Source organism: Nicotiana tabacum, chromosome 14 (genome assembly GCF_000715075.1).
Source record: "Nicotiana tabacum cultivar K326 chromosome 14, ASM71507v2, whole genome shotgun sequence".
Classification (NCBI taxonomy): domain Eukaryota; kingdom Viridiplantae; phylum Streptophyta; class Magnoliopsida; order Solanales; family Solanaceae; genus Nicotiana; species Nicotiana tabacum.
This window is the reverse complement of record NC_134093.1, coordinates 683,714-700,827: the sequence shown is the minus strand read 5'-3', so window position 1 is coordinate 700,827 and position 17,114 is coordinate 683,714.

The window sequence follows — 17,114 nt, the reverse complement described above, 5'->3', positions numbered from 1 at the left end:
CCATAGTCACTGCCTCGCCATGATCGTTCCTCATTTTTTGGCGTCTTACGGCCATAAAACTAGAATTCCGCCCAATTCCCAAATTTTCGTATGATATAGCCCACGGCTTCCGCATGGGCCCAGGTCCCCGGACCTGGATCACCTAAAAGTTTTTTGGGCCATCAAAAGAGACTTAAGGAACCATAGTCATCGCCCCGACATGATTATACCTCATTTTTACATTATGCGGCCATAAAACTGGAATTTCGCGTGATTCCCAGATTTTCGTGTGCTATAGCCCACGCCTTTCGCATGGGCCCGGAGCCCCGACCCAGATTGCCTAAAAAGTTTTCAATCCATCAAAAACGATAAAGAACTATAGTCACTTACCCATTATGATTGTTCCTTGTTTTGGCATTTTATGACCATAAATTGGAATTCTGCTCGATTTCTAGATTTTCATGCGCTATAGCCCACGCCTTCTGTATGGGCCCGGGTCCCTGGACCCGGATTGGCCAAAATTATTTTGAGCCATCAAAATGACCTATGAAACCATATTCACCGCTCCGCCATGACCGTTCCTCGTTGTTTGGCGTTTTATGGCCATAAAACTGGAAATTCGTCTGATTCTCAGATTTTCGTGTGTTATAACCCACGCCTTTTGCATAGCCCAGGCCCCCGGAGCCGAATCTCGTAAAATGCTTTTGGGCCATAAAAAATGATCGAAGGAACCATAGTCACCGCTCTACTATGACCGTACCTCATTGTTTGGAGTTTTACTGCCATAAAATTGCAATTCCACCCGATTGCTAGATTGTGACATGTGCTATAACCCTCGCCTTCTGCATGGGCCCAGACCCCTAGAATCGGATCGCCTAAAATTTTTCCAGGCCTTCAAAAATGACAAAAGGAACCATAGTCACCGCCTCACTATGATTGTTCCTCATTTATTGGCATTTTACGGCCATTAAACTGGCATTCTGGCCGATTCCCAATTTTTCGTGTATAATAGCCCACGCCTTCTGCATGGGCCCGGGTCACCGGATTCGCATCACCTAAAATTTTTTCGAACCATCAAGAAAGACCTAAGGAACCATAATCACCGCCCTTCCATGACCGTTCCTCGTGTTTTGGGGTTTTCCGGCCGTAAAACTAGAATTCAGCTCGATTCTCAAGTTTTCGTCTACTATAGCCCAAGCCTTCCGCATGGGCCCGAACACCTGTACTCGGATCGCCTAGTATTATTTAGGGCCATTACAAATGACATAAGGAACCATAGTCACCGCCCTGCCATGACCGTTCCTCATTGTTTGGTATTTTACGGTCATAAAATTGTAATTCTACTATATTCCTAAATATTTGTGTGTTATTGCCCACGCCTTCCGCATCGGCCCGGACCCCGGACCCGGATAGCCTAAAATTTTTATGGGTCATCAAAAATGACCTAAGAAACCATATTCAGTGCCCCACCATGACCGTTCCTCATTTTGTGACGTTTTACGATCAAAAAAATGAATTCCGCCCGATTCTCAAATTTTCGTGCGCTATAGCCCACGCCTTCCACATAGGCTCGGGACCCCGAAAACCTGGAACCAGATTGCTTAAAAATATTTCTAGCCATCAAAAATGACCCAAGGAACCATAGTCACTGCCCCGCCATGACCATTCCCTATTTTTGGCATTTTACGGCCATAAAACTAGAATTCCGCCCGATTTCCAGATTTTCGTGTACTCACGCCTTCTGCATGGGTCCCAACCCCTAGACCTGAAAAGCTAAAATAAATATTCGGGCAATCAAAAATGACCTAAGGAACCATATTCACTGCCCCGCCATGAGCGTTCCTCGTTTTTAGACGTCTTACGGCCATAAAACTAGAATTCCACCCGATTCCCAGATTTGCGTGTGCTATAGCCCACGCCTTCCGCATGGGCCGAGGTCCCCTAACCCGGATCGCCTAAATATTTTTCGGGCCATCAATAAAGACTTAAGGAACTATAGTCATCGCCCCGCCATGACTGTACCTCATTTTTGCATTTTACGGCCATAAAACCGGATTTCCGCCCCATTCCCAGATATTCGTGTGCTATAGCCCACGCCTTCCACATGGGCCCAGGGCCTAAGGCCCTGACCCTGATCGCCAAATTTTTTTATGATCCATCAGAAACGATCTAAGGAACTATAGTCATCGCCCCTCCATGACTGTTCCTTATTTGTTGGCGTTTTACGACCATAAAACTAGAATTCCGCTCGATTCCTAGATTTTCGTGTGCTATATCCCACGTCATCCGCATGGGCCCGGGCCCCAAGACCCGGATTTCCTCAAATTTATTTGGACCATAAAAATGACCTAAAGAACCATAATCACCGCTTCGCCATGACCGTTTCTCATTTTTTGGTGTTTTACGGCCATAAAACTTTAATTCTACCCGATTTCTATATTTTTTGTGTTGCAGCCCATGCTTTCCGCATGTGTCCGGGCCCCGGAACCGGATCGCCCATATTTTTTATGGGCCATTAAAAATGACTTATGAAATAATATTCACCACCCCCGCCATGACCGTTCCTCGTTCTTTGGCGTTTTACGGCCATAAAACTGGAAATCTGTCAGATTCTCTGATTTTCGTGTGCTACAGTCCACGCCTTCCGCATAAATCCAGGACCCCGGAACCGGATCTCCTAAAAACTTTTCGGGCCATCAAAAATGACCTAAGGAACCATAGTCACCACCCTGCCATGACCATTCCTCGTTGTTAGCGTTTTACGGCCATAAAACTGAAATTCCGCTTGATTCGCAGATTTTCGTGTGATATAGTCCACGCTTCACGCATGGACCCGAGCCACGGGACCCACATAGCCTAAAAACCTTTTGGACCATAAAAATGAACTAAGAAACCATAATCACCGTCCCTCCATGACCGTTCCACATATTTTGGCATTTTACGACCAAAAAACTAGAATTTCACATGATTCCCATATTTTCGTGTGCTAGCCCACGCCTTTCGTATGGGCCCAGGCCCCCGGACCCAGATCGCCTAAAATATATTCGTACCATAGAAAATTACCTAAGGAATCATAGTCACTTCCCCTCCATGACCATTCCTCATTTTTTGGCGTTTTACCACCATAAAATTGGAATTCCAACCTATTCAAAGATTTTAGTGTGCTATAGCCTATGCCTTCCGCATGGGACCCGACACCCAACTCGGATCGCCTAAAATATTTCTGGAACATCCAAAATGACCTAAGGAACCAAAGTCACCGCCCCACCATGATCATTTCTCTTTTTTTGGCATTTTACGGTGATAAAACTAGAATTCTGCCTGATTCTCATATTTTCGTGTGCATAGCTCACACCTTCCGCATGGGCCCAGGCCCCCGGAACTGGATCGCCTAAATTTTTTCCGGACAATCATAAATGATCTAAGGAACCATAGTCACTACACACCATGACCTTCCTCATTTGTTTTTCATTTTACGACCATAAAACTTAAATTGGCCCGATTCCAAGATTTTCGTGTGCTATAGCCTACGCCTTTTGCATGGGCCCAGGACCTCGGACCTGATCGCCTAAATATTTTCTGGGCCATCAAAAATGACCTAAATAACCATAGTCACCGCCCCTCTATGATCGTTCCTCGTTTTGGCATTTTACGGCCATTAAATTGGAATTCCAACCGATTCCCATATTTTCGTGTGCTATAGCCTACGTCTTCTTCACGGGCCCGAGCCCCCGAACCCGGATCGCCTAAAAGTTTTTAGGGTGATTAAAAATTACCTAAGGAACCATAGTCACCACCCCGCCATGACCGTTCCTCGTCTTTTGTTATTTTACGGCCATAAAACTGGAATTCCGCCCGATTGTAAGATTTTCATGTGCTATACTCCACACCTTCCGCATGGGCCCGGGCACCTAGACCCGGATCGCCTAAAATATTTTCGGGCCATCAAAACGACTTAAGGAACCATCGTCACCGCCCCGCTATAATTTCAGTAAAACAGAATTAAGTGCAGTATTAAAAGATAAGAAAGAAAGTATACTTACAAACTGAAAAGTTATTGGAAAAATATCATTAAGCAAAACATAAGAACATACGAGAGAATATAAAGATACTGCAGGGAGAGAGGTCTTAGAAAATTGGATAATTTTCTGATGTCTCTTACAATGGATAAGTGATGTCTTATATAGATCTAAGGGGGTTTAAGTTATCTCTAGGATGATGACAAGTGGATGGCTCAAAAATTGCCGACAAAAATAAAGGCGTTCCTTTATATGTGGCCGACAATTACAAAAGAGGGACGACTACTTTTAATAAAGTAGGTGATGCTTTTGTCTTTGATGATGATAGGTAATAATAGATCCCTTTTAGGAATAGTAGAATGCCCTTTGGAAAAAGTAATTTTGGTTCTTTGAACCTCTACCTTTTATCAAGGGTCATTTTGTTTATTCATAATTTGGGTCCTTTAGGGCAAGTGCCAATTCTTTAGGATTACACATGTCTCCATTGCTACTTTCCCCTGATGAGGTAGTATCTTCAATTAATTGCATAATCTGTTGTTCTTCATATTTATCAAGATTTTGTAGAGCTTGTCTGAGTTTTTCTCTAAGCTCTGCTTTTAATGGTGAAGCCTTTGTAGAGTTTGGCGGAACACTCTTATGAAACTTTGGTATTTGTTGTTTAGGAGTCCATCCTCTAATTTTTATTTCTTTAAACAAAAATTTGAATCTTTCGAATTCTGTTTTTGAGAAAGTCCAACTAATAATAAAGGATATTCTTTTTTGAATAAAGTATTTGCACATTTTATAATGCTCTGGTAGGGATGAGATTTCTTATTTGATCTGAAAATCTTCGAACCTGCTGAGAAATTATTATGGTAATATTCTTTTGTTACATCCGAAAAGATTCCACCACTTGTAGAACCATCTTGCGATAACTGATTTCGTAACTTTGAGACAATATTTAATGAACCAAGTATGTCATGGCCTGAGATATAAAAAGTTGAACCCGCAAGCTTTGTAGTCATGCCAATTGTAAGTCTGAGGTCTGTGCGTCATTGACAATGCTATAGAGTGTGCACATGATCTGCAAACCATTCAAATGGAGATAAAATCCTTTTTATAGTAAACCTGGAATAATTGATATACTTTGGATTCTTTTAATTCACGGTGTGTTCCACCTCTATAGAATCGGTATCTATGAGGATGGCCTCATAATATCTTCTTATTTTGTATGGATTTTCTGTATTCACATAATTAAAATATGTGTAACATGGCTTGATAAGGTCTTCTACTCTAAAACCTTCATATTCTTTGTCAATTGCCATTAGAGGCAGTACCTAAGAAGTAATGAACTCGAATTTTTCTTCTTTAGAAGGATTAGAAGGAGATGTGCCCTCTTGCGGCTTTTTTGGAGTCAATGATGGGTTGACTGCTTCTGCAAAGGTTTTTGAGGTCTTCATGGCATAACTTTCTTTGGTTTGTACTGATAAACTTAATGATGCTCCTTTTTCAAATGGTTTTGTTGATTTACGATTAATCAGTTTTGCTGATGGGACTAGTACTGGAGCTGGTAGTTTGGGGTATTCAGCCAGCGTTGTATACCTATTTTGAAAGAGAAGTTGGGGTATTTGTGAGACTGTAGTTTTGGTAGGGGAAAAGGGGGAAGTTCAAATGGTCTAGCCATTTGGGGATTTTTTGACTCTTTTCCCTTGAGGGAAGGATCAGGTTTGAAGGGCCACATTTTTTCCCTATAGAAATTCTCTAGTTAGCAAATCAGGTAAAGAGTTTTCCTCTCCTTTAATAAAATCAATTTTGAAATCAAATCTAGATAGTATAGCTTTCCTTCTAGCAAATATTTGTTTTGAAACAAGATTTTTAACTTCCTTTTGAAGAATATCTTTGGCTGATTTACAATCACCTCTTACTAAAAATTCTTTATTAATAAGATCATCTTGAAATTTAGTGATACATAGCACTATAGACAATACTTCTTTTTTAATAGTAAAATAGTTTTTTTGAGCGGAATTCAAGATTCATGAAGTAAAACGAACAAGTTGTTCATGGGACTTATGGGTCATTTTTTGTTTAAGGATTCCTCCATATCCGATATATGAAGCGTCAGTTTCTACGATCATAAAATCTTCTGGGTTGGGAAAACCTAGAAAGGGAAGGTTTTGAACTGTTCCTTTGATTTGGATTATTGCCTGAGTTAGCTCAAAACTTCAAGGGATAGGATTCTTCCTAAGTCTTTTGTACAAAGGCTCACAAACCTGCCTGATGTTAGGAATAAAGTCAGCTACATAGTTGAGACTTCCTAGAAAGTTTTTAAGCTGAGTTAAATCTGTAATTTTATTGGGAAATTTGGAAGAGAACTCTATGTCTCTACAAATGGGTTTATAAGAACCTTGATAAAGTTCATGGCCTAAAAATACGATAGACGTCTGAAAGAGTTTTTTTAGCGCTAACAACTAAGATGTTTGAAATGTTAATCTGAATCGGTATTAAGATGTTTGAAATGTGAATCGGTATCTTTGGAAAAGATAAGAACATCATATATATAAAAAGTAGCCATATGACTAAAATAATTCAAAATAGAGTTCATGACATTTTAAAACTCAAAAGGGGCATTCTTGAACTCAAAAGGCATAACATTCCATTCGTATTATCCGAAGGGAACATTAAAGGCCGTTTTGTAGCGATCTTTTTCGGCTACTTGAATTTGTCAAAAACCAGATTTCATATCAAATTTGCTATATACATTAGCTTTATAGGTTCTTTTTAAGAGGTCTCTTTTGTTAGAAATTGGGTACCTAATCCATTTTAAAACAATGTTTAAAGGTTTATAGTTGATAACTAGTCGTGGTGCTCCTCTTTCCTTTTCTGCATTGTTATTAACATAAAATGCAGAGCAACTCGATGGAGATTTAGAAGGACGAATAATATTATTTTTTAAAAGATTTAAAATCTCGTTTTTGCAAATTTCCATCATTTCATGATTCATTTGAATAGGTTTTGCCTTAGTAGAAATGACGTGTTCATTGAATCCTTCTATGTATGGAAGTTCAATTACATGCTATTTTCTTTCCCAAAAAGCGTTAGAAAAATCAAAGCATATTTCTTTCTCAAAATATTTTTGAAGATCAGCTATTTTAGTAACCATCTCCGGGAATTTTAAAATCTGCTTGATTGTCTTGTCCTTACTTTCATCTTTTTAAAAGGTGATATGTTGAGAAAGTTGGTTTATTCTAAAAGTGGTATTTTTTCTAATAAAATTGCTTCATCTTGTGAAAGAGTTTTTATAAAAGGAAAATATAGATCATTTCCCAGGATGGTGGTAGTTATACCATTTAAATTAGTGACAAAGGGTTTTATCTGGGTGATAAAAGGAATTCCTAAGATGATATCTTCGTTGATATCTTCAGTAATAACAAAATCATTTGTCAGGCAAATACCATTATTACAAATATGAGCTTTAGACAATTTATAATTAATGCGAAATTATTCTCCTGTAGTGGAGTAAAGCTTGGAGGTACTTTTCTCTAAGTGTTGAATAGGAACAATACCTTTAAATATGCAATTACGATCAGCTCCGCTGTCAAGTAAAGCGATTTTGTTAATCACGAAACTTTTATTTACGACTATCTTAATGGGGATATGATGACTCTGAGGCCTAATAGAAGTGATAGCAGTAATACCGGGAGTTTCGGAGGTTGAAGCCTTTTTACCAGTGAGGCTGAAGTCATTCGCAGTTGGTTTAATAGCAGTTGGTTCATTCAAATGATCATTATTGGGGAGGACTTCTTCCTTTAGATAAAGTTCATCGTCTGACTTATGATAATAGGAATTAGCACGCCTGAGGACTTGGTCTGTAAGAGCATCAAGTTCGACCTTTCCAAGTCTAGACTTTATGCCTTTGATTTCTCCTTTGAGTTCTGCAACTTCATGTCTTAGATCGAAGATTGAAGGTTCGGAAGGTTTATTAAAATGAGACATAATTTGTTTCGTGCTAGAAGGTTCAATGATGACTTTAGTTTTGGGTTTATCTTCTTGCTGATTGAGGATAATATTTTTGAGTTCTAGAAGATAACATTTTCTAGACTCTTCATCATTGATGTGTTGAATGACATCGAAGAGAGCTTATTTTTGAGTCATTAGTTAAAACTCTAACTCTGGATGAGTTATTGCAAGTGCAGAAGGCTTCAGTGCAATTGCATTCACCACCAAATTGACTAGAATCTGAATCATATGTGACGTTGATATTTTCCTCGTCACTATATTCATCTGAGGACTGATGAGGTGAGGGATCATAATAAGCTTCTTGGAGAATAGAGTAAATCTCTTTCTTTGTGTCATCACTGATTTCAAGAAGATTGATTTACTTTTTCTTTTTGCCTGATTTGCATTCACTGGATCGGTGACCAGTCTTTCCACACTTCGAACAAACATCAATGTCAGAATTCGTAGAAGGTCTACGAAATTTAGATCTTCTTTTGGGGGTTTTTTCGAAATCTTTACGAGATTTGCTACGATGAGTTTTCTTATAGGATTTTAATATTTTGTCCCTTTTGGAAGAATGGGTAGAAGGGGCAGAAATAGAGGTAAATCTGAAGTCTTGGCAGAAGGTACCTAACTCTCTTTTGGATGAAGATCGCTCTTTTTGAGCTGGTATTTCAATTTGATGTCTGTATAGAGTTCTAACCCTACTACATTAATGATGCTAATAATGTCTCCATATGTCATTTGATGGTAAGGAATTTTACCATCACAACAATTTTGGATTTTGGTTCTGACCTTTTCTGCGAAAAGAGGAGGTAATCCGCTGACGAAGTGTTCTTTCCAGAAATCAAGATTACATTCTGGTCTAATCATGACCTTGCTGATGAATTGGTTTTTATACCAGATGAGGTCGTCCAGGGTAGGACATGAAAGATTATTTAGGATTTGCAAGCTTCTATCTTGAAAGAGTTTGGGTTCTCTAATGAAGTGTTTTGCGATATGATAAAGGAGGGTAGCACAAGCATCCTCTTTAGATACCTGAGTAGTAGTTTCAGCGGTACCTTCAGTCTTGACTATTGTTTCAATAGTTGTGGCATCATAGATGGCATGCTTGATATCATCAGTGAAATAATTATCTCACTGATGCCTTAATATATCAGTGAAACCAGCTACTATCATAGAGGTTGCATCTTTGTCAGAGGAACCTATGATTTTCTAAGCAGTTACGGAAACACCCATTTCATGGAGTTTGTTATATATCTGATGTTCAGCTTGTCCATCGATATTTCATTCTGTGATGCTTCTCCCTTCATGAGAGGAGGAAGACAAGAAAGCGTTTTCTTCGTACTGTAGGTCAGGAAAAGGATGCTTGTGATAGTTTTTTCGGTTATGATAATATTGAAGTTGGATAATTGCTCGTTGATTTTGTCAAGCACATTGCCATAGATCTCAAATGTTTTTTTAAACTTGGAGAATTTATCTCTAGTGAATTCAGTCATTTTGAAAACTAGACTAGAATCAATATCTTGCCTAATGCTGGCTTTCGAAGGAGTAGGCTTATGAGTGAACAAAGATTTTTCTTTTGTTTCTTCTATCTGGCTAGAAACGATATGAAGAAGTTGGTTGGTATAGTTGTTTTGTTTGCTGACTCGATCGATGTCTGAACATGAAACTATAGCTTGAGGTTTTCCACCTTTTGTTTTAAAGGGAGAACCTGTAACAATAATATTGAAGACTGGAATGTTGATTTCTTCAAAGGGAGGAATGATAGATTCAACAACTTTGTTTGTGGTGGTATACCACTTATTGATGAGGACCTGAAGAAAATCATTCTAGTTTCCGAGTTTGCCAAATATTTCAAACCATTTAAAGAACTCGATTTCGCATCTAATTCTTTCCATGTCTGACATCCAACAATCTCTAAAAGCTTCCCTTTACTAAAGAGAGTAGGTGGCGACATACCAATTTCTGTTGGTTTGATTGTCGGGATTTGTCCAGAGATTTTTGAGAATCTCGGGATTGGGAGTAAAGGAATCTTCTGACCTAATCATTTTGACGAATTTAGGTGTATCAAGAGGAGGATCCATATTGCTCTGAGAGGGGCTACCTGGGACATAGGTTTCAGTCTGGTAGTAGTCTTTGGGAATGTTTCCAGAGAAATCAACTCCTCTGATTATTCCTTTGTCATTGTCAGTGTGACTCTCCTCCGGGGTTTTGAAGAAGAAGGGGGTTAAGCTGACGAAGGTCGCATCGAGGAAGTTCTTTTAAGGGAAAAGGTTCGACTCATAGAATTTTCAAGAAATTTGAGATTGATCGAGCCGACTGGGAATTGGATTACCCTTTCTATTTGAGATCTCTCAGAATGGGACGAAGTGGTTGAGTTATGGAATCAAAGTGCCAATCATTACTGGAAAGTATGTCGTTCCATATGAGGAGTCTAGGTACGAAGGACGTACTGTGCTCATGGTTCGCTTCCATAAGCATGGTAACTCCTTTTCACTTTCAATTCTTGCCATAGGGGCAAGGGTAGTTGACATAAGTCTATAATATACCTTGTAGATAATGCCTATCTCTCGAGTATTGGCTTTGCTATTCATATTCATGATTTTGACATTTAGTGTTAAAGCATCTATGACATTGGGATCATTGATGTCAACCAAGAAATTAGGATAACAATTAAAGTATACCGGGCCATCGACGAGGTTACTTTGAAGAACACCTAAGAGGGAGTTGTCGAAGTTAAGAAGACGATCGTCTCTAAGGAGAACATAAATAGGAATATCCAAACCTTTTCGAAAGAGAGGCTTGACAACGACTTGTATGAGTCCTATATAAAGATAATTAAACTGGGTTTTATATCGATTTATATCTCTCTCGTTTAAAAGTCTAATAATTTCTAGGGAACTATTGATAGTAGTGGTAGACTCACAGGTCTTAATATTATGTCTTTTAATGAAACTAAAGTTACCTAGTTGGTAAATATTTTTGAATGGTTCTTCTAGAGTATTTCAGTTTTGAAGATCATTTTCAAGTTTGGCAATCTTAGTTGCCTGAGAAAAAAGACTAACACTATTCAAAATATTTTGATTAGTATTCATAAATGGCGCAAATATAATGTCTAGGGTCTACATAGAAAAAAATAGTTAAATAATGAATAATACGTAGCAGTATGTTATACAAATATCTAAAGAGAACTAGTAACAAATAATCAGAGATCTATGGAGCTAAGCTGAAAATTTTCTTGGCTTTACATCTATTTTCTCTAGAGTTATCTTGGCTACGGGATCACCTACAGGGTCTAAACGCACTCCTTGCTACGACCTATCATTTTGGCTAGCCAACGTATGAGCCGAGTATTACTCTGCTACCTCATACACTTAGAGAAAAATGAATATCTCACACTCACAACTATAACAATAATAGAACATGATTATAAGTAACAGTTGAAAATAGATAAAAGTATAGCATAAAATCAACGATTATTACATTATTAAATTATAATTTTTCCATGCCCCAAATAGTATATATATACTTAGCTGCTCATGCTAAGTATGTATACTGCCAACATGGTTCTGATACCAGCCTACTCAAGAGGATGAGCATCCATAGAGAGAGCTTTCCACCATTCAAGAGGACTCTGATTCAACTAAGATGATTTAAAATAAGGTTGTAGTTGAGTGTGAAGCAACGGAAGAAGAGTTCAAACTCCTATCCAGCTTTTCACATTTGCAACCTTTAATAGAATCTAATGAGAAACAAATGGTCTTGGACATAACAGAGGAATATTCACTTGACCTTTCTTCATTGTTTTCTTATTCTAACCTTGATTATATGGATTTTATTTTTGGGGATTTACAGGAATATGTATGGATTGATCCTGTGAAAGAATGCAGAAACAAGTTAAGGATCATCATGAACGAGCAATTCACTACTCAAGACGAGGATAAGAAAGAAAGAAAAGAGCGGGTCTTACAAGTATCCTCAGAAGAATTGGGCTTAATGATCTCCACAAAAAATCCCAAAGAGCGAAAATTAGGAATGAATTCAGAATTAGGGGTGAAGTTCATAAGTTCTCGAAAAATAAGAAAATTCAGAAAAGTTTTCTTTACCTTATGTTTTTTAATTGTGTGTCATGGGGCATGCCACAACTTAAAGTGTGGGGTGGGGGATATTTGTATGTATGTATAGTAGTTTTCTTTTTGTTAGTTGTAGTAGTTAGAGATAGAAAATAATTTAAAAAACCATAAAATTTTAAATTTTTTTATTTTTCCTGACGATGGATGTCATCGACAAGTTTCATGAGGAATTAAAGTCGAAAGAAAAAAAGATAAAAAAAATTTCTTTTGTTAGGTTGTGTAATAAGTCCTCCTTAATTTTTTTTGTACCGCGGTTCTTTTTCAAGGGTATTGTTTGAACCAGGTGTAGTTAGTTTTTACTTTTTTTAGGAGTAGGAAACCTTGTGCTATGGTTTATATGGAAGGCAATATCTCTTGACTTTATTATACCTTGAGAACAGTAAGTGCTTTAGTTATGATGTATATGCTCAGTTTTTGACTCTTGTATAAGTACCTTAAATTGTATGATCTTAACTTTGCTTAACTACTTTGACTAGAGTGTCTTGATAATCCAATCTTGAGTGAGTTTTGTGCCATGTGTGTGTGAGGTTTTGTGTTATTCTGTGTATTGCATTTGATGTCTAGAACTTGCCCTGTGTATTTTCAAAGCGAAATAGTAGTTTTATTCAGTCTTAGAAGTGATTTAGATATTTCTTTGTTGAGCCAGTTGTATGCTTTTACCCACCTAATTGTTATGTATATTAGTTAACTCCATTGAGCCTGTAATCCTTTTTCTTTGGCAACCACATTACAAGCCCTAGCCATTTGTTTGAATTGACCATTTATTTAAACTTTGTACCTCTCGTGAGTATTTGAATTTGTTATGAACTTTGTAAAAGTCAAGTATGGGGTGGTTGGTTTGGCTTTTGAGTGAACTATTGAACTAAGGAGAAAGGCGCATTATTTTGAAAATGAAAGAGCCACTTGAATTGAAAAAGAAAGAACAATTAAGTGAATGATTGTGAAAAATGTTCCTTGATAGTGGTAACTTGATGTAATTGTGCTTAAAGAAGTAGGGTATTAATGTATATTGATATGAAGGTGGAGTTTTGGTTTGGCATAAGTGTGGGGTTTTGAATGGCTAATTGTATGTATTAGAGTGCTTAGGGAGGTGTAGTCACTCTTATATCCAAATACATCCTACCCATCCCGCAACCTATATTACAACCAATTAAAGTCCTACTTGATCCTTGACTGAATGAGCTCAATTAGTAGAGTAGTACACTACGGGCAAGCTTATGGTACTACTTTTTGTGGCACATGAATGTTGTCTCTGAGAGAGAGAATTATTTCCATCTTGAGTTCCTATATATTCTTAATTCTATTACGTGTGGAACTACTCTCTATTGTTGTGTGAGGGCACTTATTCATGAAGGAAAGGTAATGTCGTTGACCTCTGTGTTAGAGTAAGTGAGCGGGTTGTGAAAAATGCGTGGTGCTTTTGAGTCAAATCTTGAGGCAAGGATGTTACGTTAGAGTTCTTAATCTGTTTTAATTATTCTTGGTGTGATGCGTTATGAGAGTTGTTTAAAAAGGCCGTGTTCTATGTGAAGTGTAGTTTGATTGCTCGAGGGCGAGTAATGGTTTAAGCCTGGGGTGTTGATGGTAGGCTATAATCTCGTATTTTAGTCGCTTATTACACTCTAATTTACTGCACTTTACTTGTGTTTGAGCTTTAATTGGTAGTGATTTGCACTTATTGTGTATTTTATGCCTTGTAGGAGTGATTCTGAGTGATGTAGATGTTGTAGAGCTAATTAGAATAAGTCGGAGCTTTGAAGTCTGAGTAAAAGCCCAAGAAATTAAGTCGGGATCCCGTTCGGGGGTCGAGGACCAAGTCTGGATGCAAAAAATGAGAAAACAAAATTACACTGAGAAAATTACACTACCGCCCCGTGCCATGCGTAGCGGAGCGCGGGGGGCTAGTGCAAAATTCCTGCAAAGTGAAATAATCAGCTCTTCTGGATTTCACCACTAATGCCCAACATGGCGCGTTACCCCATGCAATGCGCCTGTGCAAATTTTACAAAGTAAATATCCTATTTCAGCTAGGAAAAGGTGATTTCGTTTGGGGCCGACCCTACTTGGTTTAAATAGATAGAAAAATGTTATTTTCTGGACTTTTGACACATATTCGACCTTATGAGGCTAAGGAGGAGTTGGAAGAACACGAGCACAAGGATTTCATCTTTCCTTTCTCACTCAAGACCCGAGTTTGGATTGAATTTATTTTTTCCATTACTTTAACTTTATTTGTGATGAATTTCTCCATATCTATGGAGTAGTTCTCTTTAGGGTTGATGGATTTGGTGTATTGATGATTGTTTGTGGATTATAACTCTAGTTTTATGTATTGAATCATTTTTGGATGAATTAACTATTGTATCTATATTCACTTGTTCATGTAATCGAGAGAGGCATAACTTGTGATATCTTTGCATTATATTGTTGGTTGAGTTCATTAATTATTTCTAGCAATCGAAAGAGGCTAGTTGAATCATTGATTAAATCTAGTTAGGAGAATAATCAAAAGATGTTTTCCTAAAGACCAATCCACTCCGCATTCTTGCATATCTTCACGTGCTTAAATTGGTTCATCTTGTGAGGTTAAGACTTAACCGAGAGTGGAGTTTTTGTTGAACGTTTGAACTATTAATTGAGTGAATTCGAGAGACTCACTTGAACATTAGTAGTGAATTATCTAGAGTTAGATCCCGAACAATTATCTTGCACCTATCCTATAAACCCCTACTTTCTCGCACTGATAACTTGATTATCTTTGTTGCGATTGTCATTGTCAATAGCTTTAGATTCTTAGTTAATTTTAGTTAGAAATCATATAAATCTCAATTGTTGATCATCGTGGGTAGCAACCAAGCTAGGAACTGCAAGAATACTGTTTAAATCCAATCCATGTAGATACGGTATTATACTATACTATATTTAATTACCGAGCATAATTTAAGTGTGTGTTCTGAGCTCGTCACCCAGATCGCTTAAAATTTTTTCGGACCATCAAAATCGACCTTAGGAACCATAATCACCGCCTCGCCATGACCATTCCTCTTTTTTGACATTTTACGGCCATAAAATTGGAAATTTGTCCGATTCCCAGATTTTTGTGTGCTATAGCCCACGCCTTCCGCATGGGCTCATGCCTCCGGACCCGGATCGCCTAAAATTTTCTCGGGCCATAACAAATGATCTAAAGAACCATATTCACCGCCCCTCCATGATTGTTCCTCGTTTTTAGCGTATTACGGCTATAAAACTAGAATTTTGCCTGATTCCCAGATTTTCGTATGCTATAGACCACTCCTTAAGCATGGGCCCAAGCCCCGGACCCGGATCGCCTAAATATTTTTTGGGCCACCAAAAGCGACATAAGGAACCATAGTCACCACCACACCACGACCGTTCCTCAACTTTTGGCGTTTTACAGCCATGAAACTGGAATTTTGCCTAACATTTATTCAGGCCAATAAAAACGATCAAAAGAACCATAATCACCGCCCCTCCACGACCGTTCTCATTTTTAGCATTTTACGGCGATAAAAATCGAATTCCGCCCGATTTCCAGATTTTTGGGTGTTATAGCCTACGGCTTCCGCATGGGCCCAGGCCCCCGGACCCCGATCACCTAAAAAATTTTCGGGCCGTCAAAAGAGACCTTAAGAACAATAGTCACCGCCCCGCCATGACTGTTTCTCATTTTTTGGTATTTTACGGCCATATAAATGAAATTTCGCCCGATTCCCAAATTTTCGTGTGCTATAACCCACGCCTTCCGCATGGACCCGCCGCTCTAACCCGGATCGGCTAAAATTTCTTTAGGACATCACAAATGACATGAGGAACCACAGTCATCGCTCAGCCATTGTCGTTCCTCGGTTTTGGTGTTTTACGGCCATAAAACTAGAATTTCATCCGATTTCCAGATTTTCGTGTCTCCAGCCCACGCCTTCCGCATGGTTCTGAACCCAGATCGTCTAAAAATAATTTTCCGGCCATCAAAAATGAAGAAAACATAGTCATCGCTCCTCCATGACCGTTCCGCATTTTTTGGTATTTTACGATCATAAAACTAGAATTTTGCCCGATTCATAGATTATCATGTGCTATAGCCCACGCTTTCAGCATGGTCTCGGGCCCCCGTACCCGGATCGCCTAAAAGTTTTCCGAGCAATCAAAAACGACCTAAAGAACCATAGTCACCACCCTGTCATGACCGTTTCTCATTTTTTGGTATTTTGTGGCTAAAAAACTAGAATTTCGCCCGATTGCGAGATTTTCGTGTGTAAATAGCCCACGCCTTTCGCATGGGCTCGGGCCTAGCAAACCTGGATCTCCTTAAATTTTTTCGAGACATAGAAAACAAACTAAGGAACCATAGTCACCTCCTTCCATGACCGTTCCTTATTGTTTGGCATTTTACGACCATAAAATTGGAATTCCGCCTGATTCCTCATTTTTTGTGTGCTATAGCCCACTCCTTTCGTATGGGCCCGAGCCTCTAGACACGAATTGCCTAAAAATTTCCGGTCTATGAAAAATGACCTAAGGAACCAAACACACCGCGTTGCCATAATGGTTCCTCATATTTTTAGCATTTTACGACCATAAAACTAGAGTTCCGCCTGATTCTTAGATTTCCGTGTGCTATTCCGCATGGGCCCAGGTCTCCAAACCCGGATCGCCAAAAAATTTTCTGGGTCATCATAAACGACATAAGAAACCATAATCAACACCCCGCCATAACGGTTCCTTATTCTTTTGGTGTTTTACGTCTAAAAAATAGAAATTCCGTCCGAGTTATAGATTTTCAAATGCTATAACCCAAGCCTTTCACATGGGCCCAGGCCTCCGAACCTAGATAGCCTAAAAAGTTTTTGAGACATAAAAAATGACCTAAGGAACCATAATTGTCGCCCCTCCATGACCGTTTCTCGTGTTTTGGCGTTTTACGGTAATAAAACTAGAATTCCGTCCGATTTCAAGATTTTCGTATGCTATAGCCCACACCCTT